Here is a 23,452-nt window from a genome sequence, read left to right as displayed (position 1 = left end):
TAATAACTACCGGTTAAATAAATTCTACATTATAATTTTAACGGAAGTTTAATAATTAAAGCCAAAATGAAGAAGGCTATTTTAGCCAGTGGATAAGCGTTGGCACTATATTGAGTGTGTTTAATGTAGTTTTAAACCTAATTATCTATACAATATCAAATACGGTGTGGACGATACAGTGAAGCCATGATACGATTGCAAGGATACATCGTCTCATACAATACGATGAGGTTTGTGTATCTTCACGAAATATAGCAAGCTTTTAGTAAACCTTATAAAATTTTTGTGCAAAAAAATCAAAATTTCTAATGAAGTATCTTTGCTAAAAATTAATGATCCAATAAAAGAAAAAAGTATTGAGTACTTACAAGATATTGTGTTCGTTTCTGTTATCAAAACATTATATGCAAAGTAACATAACAAATTAACGATAACAAAATAGACATACATATTAACTGTTTTTACTTCTCATGCCAGCTGCCATTTAGTTGATCAGTCTTGAGAATTTGAAAACACTGTAAAGTGTGAAGTACTTAAATAAGACAATATTAGTAATATAGATAACAAATTACAGACAAGACTCAAACTTTGTAATAAACTGTTTGTAACTCTTTTGTACTACAATGATAATACGCTCTTCCCTTGTACGTATATCAGCAAATATAAAACAAAAAGGTCTGGAAGCCAAATATAAAAAAGGATTATTTGTTTGTTTTGGAATTTAGCGCAAAGCTACACGAGGGCTATCTGCGCTAGCCGTTCCTAATTTAGCAGTGTAAAACTAGTGGGAAGGCAGCTAGTCATTACCACCCACCGCCAACTCTTGGGCTACTCTTTTACCAACGAATAGTGAGCTTCATCGTCACATTATAACGCCCCCACGGCTGAAAGGGCGAACATGTTTGGTGTGACGGGAATTCGAACCTGCGACTCTCATATTACGAGTCAAATGCCTTAACCAACCTGGCCATGCCGAGCCTTTTAAAAAAGGAAAGTTCAAATGAGAAAACTGCTTCCATTGGCTCGACGAGCGGGGTATGGCGCGGTCGCTTCTAATTCTAGGTTACAACTAGAAAGAAGCAAATTTCAAGTTATAGTTTAAAGAAAGGGTAGAGCGACGTAAAATCAACAACTTTCCCTTAAACAAGTAAATTTATATATTTGTTACATTAATTTAAGACTTTGAAAAGTAAATGAGCTGTGGATCAGAAGAAAGAAGATCTGAACAGGCAGATATGGATCAGAAGGTAGAATATTTGAACCACAGCAAACCGGGGAACCAATCCCTGACTTTAAGCTGTGGAAGAAGATGTTGCTAACATGAGAGACAGCCTCTGTCGCCGCTTTAGGGGCACAATGGTATGTCTGTGGATTTACAAAGTTAGAAACAGGGTTTCGATACAGTAGTGGGCATTGCACAGATAATCCTTTACATAGCTTTGTACTTAACTACAAACAAATAGTCAATCACATTATTTGACGAAACGTATTCGTATGGGATGGGGCTCTGCTGATAAAATCTCCTCCTTCTAGTTAGTAATTCCTTATTTGGGATGGTCACGCTTAATCTTTAAGATTACCGAGTGTCTGACTTACCATTTAGTTTATATGATGTATCAGGTGTCATTCAGTTAAATATATCAGATATTCTTTAGAAAAAACAAGAACAAACATTCTCTTTATTTAGGCTGTCCGTATATAAGTTTCTTTATTCAGAAAAAAAGCAAATTAGAGAAAAGTTACATAAAAACAATCACGAACTGAACGTATAGCGTAAAGTAAGATGAAATTTGTTAAGTAAAAAGATATTATAAGCAGAAAGCAAGTTCGAAAAAACGAGTTGCAGAACACTAGGCCCGACATGGCCAGGTAAGTTAAGACGTTCAACTCGTAATCTGAAAGTTGCGAGTTCGAATCCCCGTCACACCAAACATGCTCACCCTTTCAGCCGTGGGGGCGTTATAATGTGACGGTCAATCCCACTATTCGTTGGTAAAAGAGTAGCCCAAGAGTTGGCGGTGGGTGGTGATACCTAGCTGCCTTCCCTCTAGTCTTACACTGCTAAATTAGAGAAGGCTAGCGCAGGTATCCCTCGTGCATCTTTGCGCGAAATTCCAAAACAAACAAACAAGCAGAACACGATGACAAGTAAGAGAGGATAAAGTAATAAATGTATAACTTGGAAAAAAGACATTGTTTGATTTTAAAAAAAGACATTGTTTGATTTAAAAAAGACATTGTTTGATTTAAAAAAGACATTGTTTGATTTAAAAAAAGACATTGTTTGATTTAAAAAAGACATTGTTTGATTTAAAAAAGACATTGTTTGATTTAAAAAAGACATAGTTTGATTTAAAAAAAGAGAAATAAATTCAAGAACATAACCAAGAAATGCGCAAGACATAGAAGCACTGAATGGTAAGAAAATAAATGATGATGAAGAAGTGAGATAGTTTTAAGTGAGATAATTCCAAACAAAATTGAAGATAACAAATAAGCCAGAAATAAAGGAAACAACAAATTATAAAACGGATATGCACATAAACAGAATCGAGTTTCAAATTCATCTTATTCAAGTATGAATACGCTTCGATAGTGAGAATTGATTTTTAAATAGTGGTTCATTTCAATAATACACCTTTTAAAAATTATAAATCCCTGACATTATTTTAAATAGCTCTGCTAACCTATATTGTACATTAAAATAGGCCCATTATAAGAGAAAATATATTTCCTTGTAGCTGAAAACTTATTGTTTTGCTACATTTGAAATTATAATATTTGAATTATAGAAAGTTTGTTAAGAAAGTAAAAAAATTAAAAATCCGTAAAGCTAATATCTAAGCACCACTTCTTACCTACTAACTACTTTATTTAACCAGTTTAAATAATTTATTGCTAACATTATGCTATATACTTGGAATCATTTATATATACAAAGAACCATAATATATAAATTGCAACAGCATTCAAATCCGTTGTTTGATAGCTTAAAATTGCTACTGTCAACTTAAATGGCTAATAAAATAAATTTGATTTCATTTTCAACGGGTTTTTAGCTCAAAATTAAGAACAGAAAAATGCTTGCACAAAACTGTAAACCTACAAGATAGTTAACACTAATGTGCTACTTATTTTAATGCTTTAAAACAATGAAGTAAAACCATGAAATAGTTTAGTACGGCGCTTATTTTATGAAACGATTATTTTGCATTAAAGATTCATAGAATTGTAATTTTATCGTTTTTGATATTACTAAATCTGTATCGAACCGATTTTAAGCACTATTAAGATTTTATGCTTGCTGCTAAGGCACCAGAGGGCGTATTACTTAACACTAATTTTCGGTAACTTAAAGCTAATTATGCAGTTAGTAAAAAGTCAGGAACAAACAAGTCTTTTTATTAATTTATCTCTGTTAAAGGTTTTTTTTTCTGTTAAATATGAATCTATGCAATAACCTGCTCAACATGAGTTGTCGAAACTTGATGTTAGCGTAATAAACCCCACACTTACTGCTGAGCCCCAAAGTGACACGGTGTAATGTCCGCAGAAACAGGGCTTAAATATTTGTGGTAGCCAAAGCACAGATAGTTCATTACGTAGCTTTATGCTTAACGTCAAACAACAACTTACAATTGAGCCACTAGGTTGGGTAAGAATTAACTAAACTTATTTCTTGACTACGACTAACACCTTTTTGTTGTTTTTTAATTCAAAGATACGCTAAACAATGGACTATTTATGCACTACAGCCTGTCCTATTACCAGTTAACGTAACGGTTTTAAACGCAAAAAATTGGGGTTACCACCTATGAGATGCAAAAAAAAAAAAAAAACAGAAAATAAGCAAAATAAAACGAACAAACAGACATACTCCAACAATATAACTCCATTTAACCCCCTCATCCCTACACAATGAACGTATACGTGTAATAATACAACAGCCGCATATAGCAATACATTTTTAAACGCCAAATAGTTGATGAACTTTCAACAGTTTTGATCCATTATCACTTAAACTGGGGAAGAGACAACACTAAAACAAAGGCCTATAGGTGAACGAAAAAATGTTTAACATTAGATATTCCTTTGTGATGTGATAACAATGCAACTGTTTAGCCTCACATAAAGAATCTGGTAGATTAAATTACTTTTCTTGCAACCTGTATATCCCTAAAGAAACTGGTTACAGCAATTCTAAGAAAGCTAAAAGTCATACCAGGCTGAAGTGTTTTTTTAATATTTCCATAAAAGAGGTGCATGAATTTAGTTTGTTTGGTTTGTTTTAATTTTCGAGCAAACTACACGAGAACTGTATGAGCTGGATGTTCCTAATTCTTTTACCACTGAATAGTGAGATTGACAGTCACATTATAACGCCCCAAAGCTGAAGTAGCAAACATGTTTGATGTGACGGGAATTCAAACTTGCAAACTCTCAGATTATGAGTCGAGCGCCCTAACCATCTGACCATCTTACTATTTGGTTATAGAAGATAACGAGTTGTCAGTTGGTGGCGTCGTCTATAACTTGAGTCTACAACTTCCAAATTAGGATGGCTAGCGCAGACAGACCTTGAATATATTTGTGTTAAAATCAGTAAATGCTAAACGAAACATTTTTAAACCGTGCTTACTTGATCCTCCACGCACTTGACCAAATAATAATCAGAGAGAAACAGCAATTTTTAACAAACCGTTGACGGTCAAAACAAACTATTCAAATAGAAAAGGTCAATACCAAAAGTATCTTAACATTTTAAAATGATTTTCAAAGATATTTTGATTACAATTTCATTGTAAAATCTTAAAGATTAAATATACATGAACTCAGTTCCAACTCGGAAGTTTATTTTTATTGGTTTATAATAAAAGTCGTCTAAAGTAAATTTAGTTCATCTTTTCAATCATGTTTTCCCAAAAGGAAATTAAGAAAAATAGATTAAAAATAAATACCAGATTCAGAGTACTTAATAACTATTTTAAATTTCATGTTAAAAAAGATATTATTTTATTAGAAAACTGTAACCATTTTACAGTAGGATATCATAATTGACGTCTCATGGGAGAAGGGATTACTTTCTCACGTGCTTCTGACGCCAATCGTTTTGAGTATCCTCCATTGCAGAAATGTCGATTATTCAAAAGCAATTTAATAATTTATAAAATGAGCGTTTTAGAAATAATAATGTTTTTAGCAGCAACATTGAACTGCTACAAACTTGTAATTTATGTTTACACAAGATTTTTTTTCAGGTTAATTAAATTTTATTTGTATTGATCGAAAACATCTTATTTTACAATTTGGTTCTAAAATATAAACCAATCCCTAATTTAAAAAACAACAACAACAAAATGTCATTTAAAATTCCCGCACACCAGTAGCACAGCGGAATGTTTGCGGACTTACAAAGGTAGAAAATGGATTTCAATACCCATGGTTGGTAAAGAATAGATAGCCCCCTGTGTAGCTTTGTGCTTAATGCCAAATAATCAAATCAAAATTCGTTCGCCCAAATTTTACGTCACGGGACTGAGATAACGTAACCTGAAAAAGACGCCCTTACACTTATTACAACAGTAAAAGTTTATTTTTGTCCTGTTTATGAAAACATAGATTGATGAAAATTTTAAAACTTAGTCAATTATAGTCTATTATACCAATAAAAATGACTTAAACTACGTAAATTTTAGGTTATTTACTTCCAATCATTCATTTCCGGTATTCCAAATTGTAGTAAATTGCCCTGTAATTGGTTGAGTGTGAGAAAATTAGTCTATTCTAAACAAGTTGTATCTGGTTTTGAGAATATGATAAGGTGGTGCTGGATGAGAGAGAAGAATATAGACTCAATTTGTGTGAAAAGATGATAGAGAATGAGTTTCTCGACTGCAATTTACGATTAAGGTTATTTTCTGTGATTCGTAAATAATGAATATTTTGGAACCAAAATTTATAAAATATTGATGATTCCCTAATGTCTTCTGAGAATTACGTCTATTATAAAATACTCTGGTTGCCAGAACTCTTCCACGGACATTGCAAAGAGAGATTACATCCTGGTTTTTGTTTCGGCTTTATTCAACAAACAAAAAAGGAAGTAGAAAGTGAAGCACCAAAAATTGAAGAAAAAAGGTCGGAATGGGCGGGATAACACTACAACACTTGATATTTTCTGACACGGTTTAAGCTGAAAGTGAGTGTGGCTATTGTTCACCCATTTCTACCATATTATACATCTGGTCCATTCCTACTATAAGTATTACGATCCTTATGATAATATTTTAATAGGAAAAAAGAAAAATAAGTAAAATTGTTTCGTGTCTTGTGAGTGTAATCTGCTTGTGGTGAAACTTAACACTTTTTCCGACAAAGGATTCCTTTATTTAAATGAACAAAATTAACAAGTTAAGTGTTTTAAATAATTTTTTCACCTACAAGTTGCCCTGGGGAAAAGTATAACAGTCTGGCGACTAGTAAGCTAAATCCACATTTTGTTGAATTAATTACATCCTTTTCGGGAAATTACAATTTGGCGACTAGTACATTAAATTCTTTTTTTGTTAGTTTACTTATTTCCTTTCCAGGTAAAATTGTTTGGCAACTAGTAAGTTAAACCTACTTTTTGTTAGTTCGTCATATCCAATTCAGTTACCATAGACGCACAAACTAGTTAAATTTATTGTATTTCTGAAACTGATTGATATTACAAAAAATTCAATTATTTATCATTATAAATTTTATCGTAGCACTATAGAAATCGATTAAATAAAGGTCTGTTCAAGGTATGAAAATTATTATAGTCTTAGAAGGAGATTTAGTCAATTTATTTACGTTTTGAAAAACAATTACTAAGATGAAATTTTTTAAACAAGTGTGCGTGTGATATTTTTCATTTTGTTTGTTTGTTCATGTTTATAAAAAAGCCACATTGGAGAATTGGATGCCAGATTTTAGCGTTATATGTCCGCGCATACTTACCCTCTGTCCCTCTGGCGGTGTCATAAAATACCACACTTTCTTTGAATACGTTGCTTTGTTATTTTCAAATTTTAAACATAGTTATAACAACTATAGTGTTTCGCTGCAAAAATATGAGTTGTTTTTCTTTGAATTTTAACTGAAGATTTTCAGTATACGAGAAGAAAAATTTTAATATAGAAACGTACATATTAATGTGTTGTCACGACATTCACTTACAATTATAAGATTTCTGAGAAACATTGTTCTTGTGCGTTGCCAGGTTACCAGGTGTAAGTATAGAATGACGCAATCCGTTGCTATGGAGCACATTAATACATCGTTGTGTTATGTTGGTAGAAGAGTTGAATTTTATTATTTCTACCGAAACACTACAGAAATTTCATGTTCGAGTAATGCTCATTTTTAAAAATCAAAGTCATAACCGGAACAATAAAATGGTACTACACGTACATTGCAACGAAGATTAACATACTTTGAAAATAAGTGTTTTCAGTAACCACCTAAGTATGTTTTTCCTTTCTAGTTTTTTTTTAATTCTGTTATAACAAAAGCAACCTTTAATGCCTAACGCTTCAGTAAATTATAATATGGACAATAACTTTTCATTCTATCCAGATAAACTAACATTCATTTTTATACAGACTGTAAATATATATTTAAGCGGTGCACTGTTTGAAAGGAAACCTTGTGTATTGAACTTATGAAGGAGAAATATCTTTGCTGACGTGAACTCAAAAGAACCGAGCGTAATTTATGCATCACTTATACAACAGCAGTTCAAAACTACAATATACATAATTGATAAATATACTAATCTGATTCATGGGAGTTTTTAAATAAGCAGACACTAGACATCGTGAATAGTCCATGTTATTTCTCTATAATATTCTAACAAACTGACAGAAGTAAAACAAAGAAGGACTGTCCTTAGTAATACGAATTTTGAGCAAAGTTGTAAAGTAAGTGAACATAATGAAATTAAAGATGGAGTTAATTAGCAACTGAAGCATCAGCCAGTTTGGAATAAAACGGTGCTCTAGATAGATATGAGGAGATAACTAGGTGGGTAAAATTAGATCTGTAAATTTGCTGCATGGTTAACTAGTGTAATGGTTTAAGTCAACAGCGTAGGTAAAACGGCCATGAAGTTAACTTGGTGGATACATTCCATAGAGGTATTATACCAAAGTTGTAAAGAAAATTTAGAAGGAGAACCAAAGACACATGAAAACTGATTTGAAAGAACAAATCACTCACAACTTTGAAAACGATTTTATAAAGAAGCCAAATGAAAGATGCAAAACGATTTTTAAAGAACAATTAAATGGTTGTAAAAGCATGTTAACTAGGAACCATAAAATATGCTGTAAAACAATAATGAAAATAGTCACCGAGATAAACGCCAAACATGTTGGGAAAAGGAACAGAAAACAGTCATAAGTTTGTTAAAGAGAAACTATTTAGAAGTTCTACGACGAAGTTTATAAAAGAAAAAAACAGAAATATGGAAAAAGATTTCTAAGATAGACTTTACAAAATATTTCTAGAAGCTACAGTACATGAGAATACCTAAAAATATCACAATTGGATGAAAGCAGATGTAACAATATATTAGGTTGAGGAATAATTCGTGAGCGTTTTTAAATAATTTCATTCAAGCATTACATGCAAGACTATACAATACTTCAATGCATGAACACATTACACCCAAAACATTTATTATGATACTTTATTTCATGTAATACCTAGGTATATAGTATACATTGTTTTAAACGAAATTGCAAGAAATTAAATACGAAAAGCAGATGGTGTCGAAAATGCTCGATTTTGTCCACTTGACATTCCATTTAATGAGCTGAAAATGAAAGCAAAAATTAAAGACATATGAAAATCAAACACACCATCTATTAGAGCAAAAACGTATCTACCAAATGACCTGAAATATTTTGCGAAAGCGTTTCATTTATGAATATATTTTTTAACTTGAAAAAACGCTCACGAATTATTCCTCAACCCAATATTTGTACATTACGTAGAATAAAGAAAATCGAAAACTTACAAAACAAAACTTCAGCACAAATACAAGGACGCAGAAGCTGTCTCAATTAAGAATAAATTACTGTAGTAATGTAGGAACAGCTTGTCTGAATATAATATCTCTGCTGAGGTAGTAATGTGAGAAAAATTAAAAAAATATTTTACTTATCGAATTAAACAAAACTATAAAATGTGAAATCTAAAACTTTGTCATTGGTTTCATTAAGAAAAATGTTTTAAGTTCAACTTATGTTTCAGATTCAGCAACTAGCATACATTCCTTGTCGTGAATTTTATTTAGTTATCTGTAATTTATATAAACATTATCAAACACAAAGCTGTCAAAACGTTAGAGAGATAGATTGACAAATGAACAAATGGATCTTTCAGGAATCAAAAATATTATCTTATTGGGAAGGACCAGTAACTGCATAATATCTTTGTATTATAATTACATATCATATCACTGTATGCTAATCATTAGAAAGTGCACTTTAGGGAATAGCTAAATTACCATCTATCTCTGTATCTATCTATCTATGTGTTTGTGCGTTTCTGGAAAAATCTAATTATTCTACGTTTTTAAAACTTGTAAAGCTAGATTTTCTTTTCATGGTTACTTTGTGGTTCTTATAATTACTGAGAGGCATATTATGGCTTTGCTAAAACCATATAATCTATATAATTGCAAAAATACCCTTTAATTTTTCTCAAAATTATTTTGAGGGCTTTTAAACTTCCTGCAAGTGTATTGTGATTGAAATAATTGGAGAATAGTGTTTATGGGTTTACAATATTCTATATATATATATATATATACATATATACACAAAGACGCATAAAATGTTGAAAGACGAAGTGATTTATTATGAACGTGTTTTCATATTACGCTTCTTTTAAATAAGATAAATAATATAAAGTAAGAATATTTGGTCATGTGTGATAGAGAACCGTGTTCTGAGGAACAATGGAACGAACTGCGCCAGTTATTATTGTATGAGTCCTAAACTCATCACGTAATTGTTCCACCAAGAAAAATAAAAAAAACACGAAAGAAGTTCCTGGATCTTCCCCATTGTGTTCTCTCAGCAACACAGGGGAGCGTTTCAATATAACACTGAGAGATAGTACACTGGAGAACTAGAGATGGCATGTGATATGTATATGCTATATGTTAATTGTCATAATTGTAGGCTAGTCCCCCAATCTTCGATTGCATTTGCTCAGCATATATAGATAGTTCCGTGCCGTATACTTTCAAAATTAAACACTGCAAACAGTTACACAGACACAAAGCGCTAGTACGTTTCTTAATCCATTTTACTTCACAACGTGACGTAATGAGTTAAATGTATCTTCAGTGTATGGTTCGGTTGTCGTTCAGCACACAACTGTTTCGTGCTGTGCTTAGCAATGAAACAGTGAATTGAAGGAAATTATTATAAAGTGATTCTAGCTTCACATCTTTACTATGGTGTTTTAAGCTCCATTAACTTGAAACCCATAACTGTTTCAATAAGTTCCTCCGAACTTATATAACTTCTTTGGGAGTTTATTGTTGATTTCTCTCGTTATTCGATTACACTGAAACAGACAAACCAGCAGAAATAGCTGTTTCATTATTCATAACATCGTGCAGCCATCTATCTAGTGGCACAGCAGCGTGTCTGCGGATTGAAACCGCTAGAAACCAGGTTTCTACACCTGGTGTGGGCAGGGCACAGATAGCCCATTGTGTAGTTTTGTGTTTAATTAAAAAAAACATTTTGCAAGTTTCAAAAGTTAAAAGTTTTGAAATATGAATCTTGTTCGTAATATGACAATAGAAATATGACCAGATTATTTGGATAACTGTATTTATTCAAGGCTTGGTAATAAATTCTCTATAGATACCAGATTAGAACCTATCAATCTTCCAACTAAGGAGAAGGAAGTTTGGTAATATCAAACATTAAACCAGAATTTTAGTGTTGCACATACACTTGTGTAAACTCCTGTGGTATAGATTAGATTACATTATATCTATGTCTCCCTCAAAATGTTTTATTTAGGTACCATTTATCTATGTATATTTTAAACCAGTTATGTGAATTTATCTTTAAGATATTCCCTTCAGGAGAAAATAATTTTATATTATATTTTAGAGTGACTAATTCCATCCATCCGTTATAAATAAACATAAAATTAGGCCTAAAACACAATTAAAAACAAAGAAAACAGAGGAAGAGTATAAACCCTAAAAACTAATTAATCAAAAGGACAACTACTGTTGAAATAATATTCTTAACTTTCGTTTAGTTGTGTGGACCAGTTTAAGAATAACAGAAATTTTCAGTCTGAAAGTCACCTTATGCACACATTCGTTAAACGGCCAGGCTAGAGATATCTAGGTTTCAGGTATAGTGGCCCTAATTTTGAACAACTTATAAAAGGGAAAGCAACTAGTCAGTAGCACTCGCCGTAACAAGGAGTTTGTCTGGCTCTTTAATGCAAATGTTGGGATCGACTCTCAGTTTGTAACGTGCACGCGGCTGAAGGTGGAGAATGTGTTCAGCAGCATCACGTCTCGGATCTTGGACCTTCCAGTTTGTAGCTTTACTATTACTAGACCACTCCCTACTTTACCGAAAATAAATAAATAGAGAGAGAAAGATCTTTCATAAGTTACAGTGAAAAAATAAAAGAGTCGGTTTTATTAGGACTCGTTAATTATTTCATATTTTTAGGATCCGGCGTGTCCTAAGGGTCCAGGGTTCAGGTTCTATTACCGCAAAAACATCATACTTTGTTTGGTTTGTTTTGAATTTCGCGCAAAGCTACAGAAGGACTATCTGCGCTAGCCGTCACTAATTTAGTAGTGTGAGACTAGAAAGAAGGCAGCTAGTCATCACCGCCATCTCTTGGGCTACTCTTTTACCAACGAACAGTGAGATTGACCGTCACACTGTAGCGTCCCCACGGCTGAAAGAGCGAGTATGTTTGGTGTGATGGGGTATGTCTGACGTTTTGAAAAAACTTTAGTTCAGTTCAAAACAACGAAAAGCGATAAAATATTAAGCATTTGATACCTTATAAAAACTTCAAAAGCATTTCATTTCATCCTGGACTGAAATCTAACTAGGAATATTTGTTGTTGTTGTGGTGAATAGTCAGAAACATAAATGTGTTTCGCACCTAATAATCACAAAAACATCTTCCATGTACTTCCCTGGATGGTAAAATGAAGATTTTCATATCACATAAAAGCCGCCGACTATATCAAAAAGCTCTAGATTATTTCCCTAAAATGCAATACAGATAAATAGAACATGGAATCGTATTACTTCGGGAAAATTGGATCTTCAAAGTGGTTATATACACATGTTTAATAGTAGCATGAACACATGCTCTTTGGGTTTAATCTTTACTGTTTCTTAAGGGGCTGTATATACATAACCACGAAAGAATAACAATACTTTAGACTAAAACTTTTGATTTAAGAGCAAAAAAAATGTCATAATCTAGATTAATGAACGTTAAGTATTTCTGAGTTTTATAATATATTGTTTTGACAGAGCTTATATTTATAAACAAGTGGAAATGAACAAGCAATATATAATAATCAACATACAATGTATAATAATCAACAAGCAACGTATGATAATCAACAAGCAATGTATGATAATCAACAAACAATGTATGATAATCAACAAACAATGTACGATAATCAACAAACAATGTATGATAATCAACAAGCAATGTATGATAATCAACAAACAATGTATGATAATCAACATACAGTGTATGATAATCAACAAACAATGTACGATAATCAACAAACAATGTATGATAATCAACAAGCAATGTATGATAATCAACATACAGTGTATGATAATCAACAAACAATGTACGATAATCAACAAACAATGTATGATAATCAACAAACAATGTATGATAATCAACATACAGTGTATGATAATCAACAAACAATGTACGATAATCAACAAACAATGTATGATAATCAACAAGCAATGTATAATAATCAACAAACAATGTATGATAATCAACATACAGTGTATGATAATCAACAAACAATGTACGATAATCAACAAACAATGTATGATAATCAACAAGCAATGTATGATAATCAACATACAGTGTATGATAATCAACAAACAATGTACGATAATCAACAAACAATGTATGATAATCAACAAACAATGTATGATAATCAACATACAGTGTATGATAATCAACAAACAATGTACGATAATCAACAAACAATGTATGATAATCAACAAGCAATGTATGATAATCAACAAACAATGTATGATAATCAACATACAGTGTATGATAATCAGCATACAATGTATGATAATCAACATACAGTGTATGATAATCAGCATATAATGTATGATAATCAACATACAGTGCATGATAATCAACATACAGTGTATGATAATCAACATACAGTGCATGATAATCAACATACAGTGCATGATAATCAACATACAATGTATGATAATCAGCATACAATGTATGATAATCAACAAGCAATGTATGATAATCAACAAACAATGTATGATAATCAACATACAGTGCATGATAATCAACATACAGTGTATGATAATCAACATACAGTGCATGATAATCAACATACAGTGCATGATAATCAACATACAATGTATGACAATCAACATACAGTGTATGATAATCAGCATACAATGTATGATAATCAACATACAGTGCATGATAATCAACATACAGTGTATGATAATCAACATACAGTGCATGATAATCAACATACAGTGCATGATAATCAACATACAATGTATGATAATCAGCATACAATGTATGATAATCAACAAGCAATGTATAATAATCAACAAACAATGTATGATAATCAACATACAGTGTATGATAATCAACAAACAATGTACGATAATCAACAAACAATGTATGATAATCAACAAGCAATGTATGATAATCAACATACAGTGTATGATAATCAACAAACAATGTACGATAATCAACAAACAATGTATGATAATCAACAAACAATGTATGATAATCAACATACAGTGTATGATAATCAACAAACAATGTACGATAATCAACAAACAATGTATGATAATCAACAAGCAATGTATGATAATCAACAAGCAATGTATGATAATCAACATACAGTGTATGATAATCAGCATACAATGTATGATAATCAACATACAGTGTATGATAATCAGCATACAATGTATGATAATCAACATACAGTGCATGATAATCAACATACAGTGTATGATAATCAACATACAGTGCATGATAATCAACATACAGTGCATGATAATCAACATACAATGTTTGATAATCAGCATACAATGTATGATAATCAACAAGCAATGTATGATAATCAACAAACAATGTATGATAATCAACATACAGTGCATGATAATCAACATACAGTGTATGATAATCAACATACAGTGCATGATAATCAACATACAGTGCATGATAATCAACATACAATGTATGATAATCAACAAACAATGTATGATAATCAACAAACAATGTATGATAATCAACATACAGTGTATGATAATCAACAAACAATGTACGATAATCAACAAACAATGTATGATAATCAACAAGCAATGTATGATAATCAACAAGCAATGTATGATAATCAACATACAGTGTATGATAATCAGCATACAATGTATGATAATCAACATACAGTGTATGATAATCAGCATACAATGTATGATAATCAACATACAGTGCATGATAATCAACATACAGTGTATGATAATCAACATACAGTGCATGATAATCAACATACAGTGCATGATAATCAACATACAATGTATGATAATCAGCATACAATGTATGATAATCAACAAGCAATGTATGATAATCAACAAACAATGTATGATAATCAACATACAGTGCATGATAATCAACATACAGTGTATGATAATCAACATACAGTGCATGATAATCAACATACAGTGCATGATAATCAACATACAATGTATGATAATCAACATACAGTGTATGATAATCAACATACAGTGCATGATAATCAACATACAGTGTATGATAATCAACATACAGTGCATGATAATCAACATACAGTGCATGATAATCAACATACAATGTATGATAATCAGCATACAATGTATGATAATCAACAAGCAATGTATGATAATCAACAAACAATGTATGATAATCAACATACAATGTATGACAATTTTAGAGTATTAAAGTCAGAACTTTAAAATACTTTCTTGAAATAATAGTAATTATTAATTTTGTTCTCGCATCAGTAATCCCAAAATTTAACTAATTTTCTACCGCTCTGGACTATCTGTGATGTGCTCTCAACGGGTATCAAAACCCGAATTTCTAGAGTCGTAAGTGTCAGATTTGTCGTTGAATTATTAGGGATTTGGGGGGATTTTACATTAACGTTGGAACTGCAATTAGGATTTGAAACAGTTGCTAGGGGACATTAAATCATTATAATTATTTTTAAAAAATTTTCTTTTGTTGTACAAACATATGACTATTTCTGAACAAAACGCCTTTCATAAAGTCTAGGAAATAAAATAAGTAGTTGTTGAAAAGGAAAATAAACCTTCGATTAATCGCGTAAGAATAATTTCTGATTTAGTTTTTGTTGTTTTTAACATGAATCGGATTTATTTACTCGTTTCACTTCACTTCCACTAACTGTCGAATGTTTTAGGCCTTAGAATGAATACGAGATACAACGATCATAAATTCTATAGGTTTAGTTTATCTTTTATCAAATATTAGCAGAGAGAGAGGTACGTGTTTGCTTTTAGAAAAACAAAACATTTTGTTGCAATCACAAATTCTATAAAAATATATATTTTATAAAAAATTCTTTCTCCTTCTCTGAAAAAATAAAAACATAAAGTAACGCTAATTAAATCTAAAATATTACTTGTATTAAACACAATGTGTACTCACCTACAGTACATTTTTATTACAAAATCTCTTAATCATTTTAATTAGAAATGAAAACAAACCAAGACAGAATTTTATAAAGCACTGTGTAAAGTTGGATTTAGATAATTAATTATTTCTTTGAGTCAATAAGATAATCAGTGAAGATGATCAAAGCCGTTGAAATACAAAGTTCTTCATTAGGAATGTTTTTATAAGTTCTAACGTGAAGACAAACACTGCTGGCAAAAATCTTAAGGCCAATGAACATAAAGAAAAAGTATGCATCTTGCATTGTTAGACTCAACCACTTATTTGAGTAGAGCTTCGAAAGATGAAAATAAGAAAAGGGAAAATAAAACTAAAAAACCTTCTTAGCATTTAATAACGAAAATGTGAACACTATGAAATTAGTCTAAATACTATCTGGTCAAAAGTTTAAGACCATACTAAAAAGATGTCCTAAACAGGTTAGGAAATGCCCAATAAGAGGTCCTAGTAGTTAGTTGCACGGCCGACATTGCGAATAACTGCAAACCTTCTCTTTGGCATGGTTTGCAGAAGGCTAACTGGAATGGTTTCTAAGAAACTTAGAAAAAACAAACTTTATATTACGGTAACAGGACGGAAAAAACGTGTCGAATTTGTGCTGCTACTTGATTGTTTACAACGTACACTGAATACGTAAAGTTTTGCATAATTTCGTGCGAAGCGACAAGAGAGCTATTTGATCTAATTGTCTCTGAAATAAGAGACTAGAGAGAAGGTAACTAGCTATACAGTCAACACCACAAATTACCAACTCTTTGGCTACGTATGCCAGACCGAATAGTAGGATTTGGCCTTTACTCTTATAACGCACTAACGGCCTCTAAGAACGAAACACGAGGTTTTTGTTTTTACTGCGGTCTAGGTTTCTGAACCATAGAACCTCAACCTCAACTCCATTTCTCGGCATACTAAACAATGACCCCTGCCCCAAATTATTAGTTAGGTACAACGCAAGCTGACGCATAAATCAACTGTACAGCTCTTGTTGTCTCCTGGTTCGTGTGTTCGTGTGTCAGCAGTAAATTTACGGACTTACATCTCTAAAATATGTGTTCGATCCGCCGCGGTGAACAAATTAATCATAACACGAAGTGTATTTCTGCTCTACAAAATAACAACAATAAATTATTGAGTAAACTAGAACTGTGTCGATTATTTAGATTAATAAGAATACAATAAGCATAACGAAATATAAAACATTCTAAACGCACTTAATGAAACATTACAAACGTTTCTAAATATTAGTTAAGTTTCTGCACTTGTTGTTTGAAGACAGATTTTCGGTTCTGCACATCGATCATTCCCAAAACACAAGCAAAATTTTATGATTTTTTAATGACCTATGGAATAAATTGTTTGTCTTTTACTGAAAAAATCAGAAACATTTGCTACTAAGGCAGACTCTTCAGAAGAAGAAAAGCATTTTGGCGTTTTAAAATAGAAGAATAATTTTGATGTTTCGGAACACTCACTGACAAAGTAAAATCTCCTTCAAAAGTAAAGAATGGATTTGACGTTTCATGATACTGGTTATCTCTTCTAGAAATAAAACGTAAGCTTAACATTTTGGAACAGTAGTTAGCAAAGCAGACCATCCTTTAGAAGTAAAGAATGAATTTGACGTTTCAGGATACTGGTTATCTCTTCTAGAAATAAAACGTAAGCTTAACATTCTGGAACAGTAGTTAGCAAAGCAGACCATCCTTTAGAAGTAAAGAATGAATTTGACGTTTCAGGATACTGGTTATCTCTTCTAGAAATAAAACGTAAGCTTAACATTTCGGAACAGTAGTTACCAAGGCAGATTCTCCTTTAGATGAAAAGGATGAGCTTAACATTTCGACACAGTGGTTACTACGACAGAAGAAACGAGAGATGACGTTTCAGAACGCTCGTTATCAAGGCAGACTCTGTGTCAGCAGTAAAGAACGAACATGACGTTTCAGAACATTGACTTTCGTTTAAGAGAGAAAAAAACAGCTAGAAATTTCAAAATACTGGTTATTAAGGAACACTTTCTTTTTAGAAAAAAAAGTTTGGCATTTCAGGTCGTAAGTTATCAATGCACTCTCTTCTTTCCCAGAAATGAATTACTTTGAACCTTCGGAACAATGGCCATCGAAACTCACTGTCCTTCAGAAGTATATTGTTTATTTTGAATTTCGCGCAAATATACACGACGGTTATTGGCTATAGCCATTCCTAATTTATCAGTGTAAGACTAGAGTGAAGGCAGCTAGTCATCATCACCCACTGCCAACTCTTGAGCTACTCTTTTATCAACGAATAGTGAAATTGAATGTCACATTATAACGCCACCACGGCTGAAAGGACGAGCATGTTTGGTGGGAATGGGATTCGAACACGGGACCTTCAGATTGCGTGACAAGTGTCCTAACCACCTGGTCATGCCGAGCTCTTTTAGAAACAAACAGTGAGTTTCATATTTTGGAAAGCGGTTATCAAGGTTGATAAGACACTGCATTACATTGCTTCAAATCCAGAAAACGAAATGAAAAGCCTGTGTTTTGTTTCGCTTCTCTAAGGGCCTGGCATGGCCTAGCGCGTTAAGCCGTGCGCTTCGTAATCTGAGGGTCGCGAGTTCGAATCCCGGTCGCACCAAACATACTCGCCCTCTCAGCCGTGGGCGCGTTATATGTGACGGTCAATCCCACTATTCGTTGGTAAAAGAGTAGCCCAAGAGTTGACGGTGGGTGGTGATGACTAGCTGCCTTCCCTCTAGTCTTACACTGCTAAATTAGGGACGGCTAACACAGATAGCCCTCGAGTAGCTTTGTGCGAAATTCCAAAACAAACAAAACAAAAATGTTTCGCTTCTCGGACTTTCTAATCAAGGCAATCACAACTAATAAATTTGAATTTTGAAATAACTCAGATCAAAACTTTATTTATTGTTCCTCAAGATATTGGTTCAAAGGGAAAATATGTTTTATCTTGTACTATCCGTATAATTAAAGACAATATTCTCTAACAGAATACTTTGAACAATAAAATATCCAACAGATATTGTAACACATCGTCTTATTCCACCTGATCCATTTGTAACATTCCAAACGAACAGTTTGGATATACACACAGGCGCACAGTGAACTGTCTATTTATGAGTGATTATACGCATGTAGAGAATGAGCAGAGCAAATAATATAGGTGACTAAACATTTGGCTAACACATTTATGTACGGTAAAAACGAAACATAAATATAAAGGTGTTTCTTTGTTTCATTCAATGGATACTTACTTTCATCTGTTTGTAATGAAGAAATAGACAGAGCTAGAGAGACTCTAGAAGATAGATAAACATATATTGATTTTCTTTAAATTATCAACGGTTTCAGAGGAGAATTACTTTCACGATGCATTCAGTGTTTTAGAGAAAATCCTAAAATGTGTGACAAACTCATGGCTCTCAGTTGTTAATTAATATCAATTAGATACAAATAATGAAACATTAGAGAGAAAGAAATCAGTAAGTGAGGTTTCACAGCTGTGATATGTCAGTCTAATTTTTTGAAAAAGCATTTAGTTTCAGTAACAGATAACACAATTTATATTCGTACAACCAATTACATCATAAAACGAAGTTGTGTTTCGAGAGTACTCAGCTCCTATTAACCCTTTACAGCCAACTACATTTTAAGAAGAACCCATAATCTGGTAATGTTCATTACAGTTAACTCTTTTATATCCAAGTGCATTAGAAGACGATCTTATCACGCGGTAAAACCCCTCCAGATAACCCTATAGTAGCTACCTATATTTTTTATATATACTAGCTGGGGTACCCGTGCCCTAGATGGAAGTTATATAAATTCATAATTAATGAAAGGTTATCTTAGGATATGAAAAGTTGCTTCCTTTATATATAATTAAAAAACAACAGCAACCAAAACGCCCAAAGAAACAGCAAAACACAAATTGTGAAACCGTAAATTTCAATGCGTCTATCTCTTCATGGATCTAACAAACCTTCATGCCAGTTTTGGTGAAGATCTATCAACCGGAGCAAAGTAGTTATAAAAATAAACAAACCCGTAAAATACAAAACTGAATATTTATGTGTATTTCCCTGTAGACCTAATGAACTTTTGGTAAAGATCCATCTTTATAAATATAATAGTAGTGTTTGTTGCATGTTTATGTACATACATGTAAAGATTTATCTGTGACGGGAAACGGAGGCGAAACGAGAAAATCGTAACCCCTATTGCAACTCTATATATACACAGAATAAAAATTTCATAAAGTTAGGAGTTGCACCTCGCGTAATAAAAACGTTTATACAATATCATTGAAGCAAGAATTCCATTATAGTATAATATAAGTATTTTCAACCAGGGTGATTTTATTTAAGTTTTACTTTGATTATACTTTCACTGGATAATTGCATTTCTGGAATTATCTAATGCTACAAGTTTCCAGATTTACTACAATATTGACTATGTAATATATTTTCAAATGACTGTACTCACCATTTCAAACTTTACTATAATATTAATTCAGTAGTGTTCTTTGTTGTTATATGGTACTTTTACCTTCAAATTACACCATAATACTAATCTAGTAATGTTTTCTATTGATCGAATATATTTATCTCTTCAAACTACTCTGTAATAATAATCTAGTATTACTCTCTGTTGGTCGATATTTTTCCCTTAGAACTACACCACAATACCAATCTGGTAATGTTATCTGCTGATCTTTTCTACTTGTTCTTTCGAGCTATGCTACAATACCAATCTAGTAGTGTTTTTGTTGATTGTACCTATTTACACTACTTAGTAATGTATTCTGAGCTTATAAAACGCGATTAAAACTACTAAATATGAACATAATATATTTGATTAAATATAATAGTTAGGGTTAACAGATACACATTCTACATCTTTACTTACCATTCATACTGTTAAGTTTCTTGATTCAGTCAAAATTCATTTTTGTAATCGTTACATAAAGGAAAAATAAAAGAGGTTTTGTCAACTTTGATAGATTGTTTAGGAAAAATTTATATGATGGGTATAATGTATTAAAAACACAGGTGTGAAAGACGACGTTTCGGAAGTCTACCATGTTTCGTCTTAATTTCAGCGTGTGTAAAATGGAAGACTTTCGAAACGGCGTCCTACATACCTGTGTTTTTTCTTACAACACCCAGTTTCCTTTAAATCCAGTATCCTCATTAAATATTATAAACGTTTTGCCACCAATACTGCTATTAGTTTTCCTTTACTTTTACAACATATACATGAATTAAACTGGTTTTAATAGCATTTTACGGGAAGATGATACAAGTAAAACATCGTGACTATTTCACTTTAGCGTTAACATTCTCGACTTTAACATTTAGTTAAATAATATACACGTTTTGATATTCCTCAGTTCAACTTTTGCTCGAGAAATAAGCAATTTGTATCATTGTTAAGATCTTATCACTAGCTTTACTACCTTGGGTAAATAACATAAAATGTTTAAACGTTTGGTTTAGAGCAAAGATACGTTGGTCTAGCTGCTGCGTCTACCACGGGGAATGGAACCCAGGATTTTAGCGTTATAAATCCGTAAACGTACTAATGTCCCACCAGGAGATTATAAATAAAATGTACTCGTTAAATGTTATCTTTGACACGTAGGAAATACTAATGTAAGACGAGCTTACACCATATTAATTTAGTTATAGGTGTTCGGTTTCAGCCTTCATTCATAGTTTTCAATATATCTTAGTAATAAACCGTAGTGTGAACAGAATATCTCGTCAAAATTGTCTTGCCAGTGAAGCTTTAGTGTAACAGAATATCTTGTCACAACTGTCTTGACAGCGAAAGTTTAGTGTTACAGAATATCTTGTCACAACTGTCTTGATAGCGAAGTTTTAGTGTTACAGAATATCTTGTCACAACTGTCTTGACAGCAAAGCTTTAGTGTTACAGAATATTTTGTCGCAATTGCCTTGCCAGCGAAGCTTTAGTGTTACAAAATTTCATGTCAAAGTTGTCTTGCTAGTGAAGCATTAGTGTTACAGAATATCTTGTCACAACTGTTTTGCCAGAATATCATCAGTGTCTTATTAATGAAACACATTCCTATAGGAATGTCACCACCATTGTCTTATTAACAAAGAACACTGTGACAGGACGTCTTATTTATTGTTATTATTTATATTTATTTATGAATATTAAAAAATATAAAATGTGTTTTTAAAATGCGGTTGAATCTCCGCCTGTATTAAGTTTATACAAAAGATGTCAATAAATATTCAAATTCGTCTCAGTAAACCTGTTCACAAAAGATATAAAATTCAACATTGTCAGAACATTTCATACATCAACATTTCGATGTGTAACCCAGTTGAACGGTTAAGTATTATTTCGTTGTCATGGGGAAATTATCACCATCAATGCATCTCTTTCAAAATTATTGATTACTTTGTGTTGTTCTTCTGAGTACACATACCCATTTATTGTTGAGAAGATGTTGACAAATTATATATGTATCTATACGAGAAAATGTGTTCATTAAAACTCTATGTATAAATATACATACACACACTATCAAACAAAAAAGGTGAAAGGACATAACATAAAAAGCGCTAGCTTATAATAATAATTAGTAATCACGTTCTAGACATCTACTTCCTTCTGTAACTAATTCTGTTAACTAATAATATAGTTTTCATATATTTTCTTCAATACCGTGAGCTTGATCCACCTGTGAGTTTTGTATCAATGCCACAAACTTATCAGATTATATATATAATTTATAAGAAAAGTCTGTGATACTATAGATCTGGATGTCATTCCCTTGTTGTGTAGCAGCTTTAGTTCATGTAAACTGTAAAATCTACAATTGTTGGCTCTGGCCTGATTCACTTCTCTTGTGCCTCCTTTGTCTCGCTCACCCTTTTCTTAGCCGTTATTTTTATAATGTTCCACTGCACTTCATCACCTTAAACAAGTCAAAGTAAAATACAGGTAAATTCCCAGCAAGGTTAAATAATCTTTCATGTGAGGGGACGAAGAGGAACTACAACGTTCCTGACCATCCCTATTGGGGATAGAATTCTTCAGATTTCTCTCTCTCTCTAAACTAAACTGCCAAGTACGGTTGTGTTTTTCTACAATGGTTAAAAAATAGTTCTCTTTCTTCTGTGTATTAAGAAAACAAGAACGTTTCCGACAAGCCAGAAAACCATAAAGGAAAATGTTAACTTTTTGAATGTGAGTTATATAACGTGAAGCAAATTTATGTTGTACAAGCAGGCCTGAGAAATATTAATATATATATATTAATATATTTATTATTGTCGATACAACGTTTCGGGCAATGAATGTCCTTATTCAGGTATTACTAGCTTTAGTGATACGTGAAGAAGGGAATCATCCGAAACGTTGTATCGACAATAGTGTATATATTA

The sequence above is a fragment of the Tachypleus tridentatus genome, chromosome 9 (genome assembly GCF_004210375.1).
Source record: "Tachypleus tridentatus isolate NWPU-2018 chromosome 9, ASM421037v1, whole genome shotgun sequence".
In the NCBI taxonomy this organism is placed as follows: domain Eukaryota; kingdom Metazoa; phylum Arthropoda; class Merostomata; order Xiphosura; family Limulidae; genus Tachypleus; species Tachypleus tridentatus.
The sequence above is the reverse complement of the archived record's forward strand: the minus strand, read 5'-3'. Positions refer to the sequence as shown.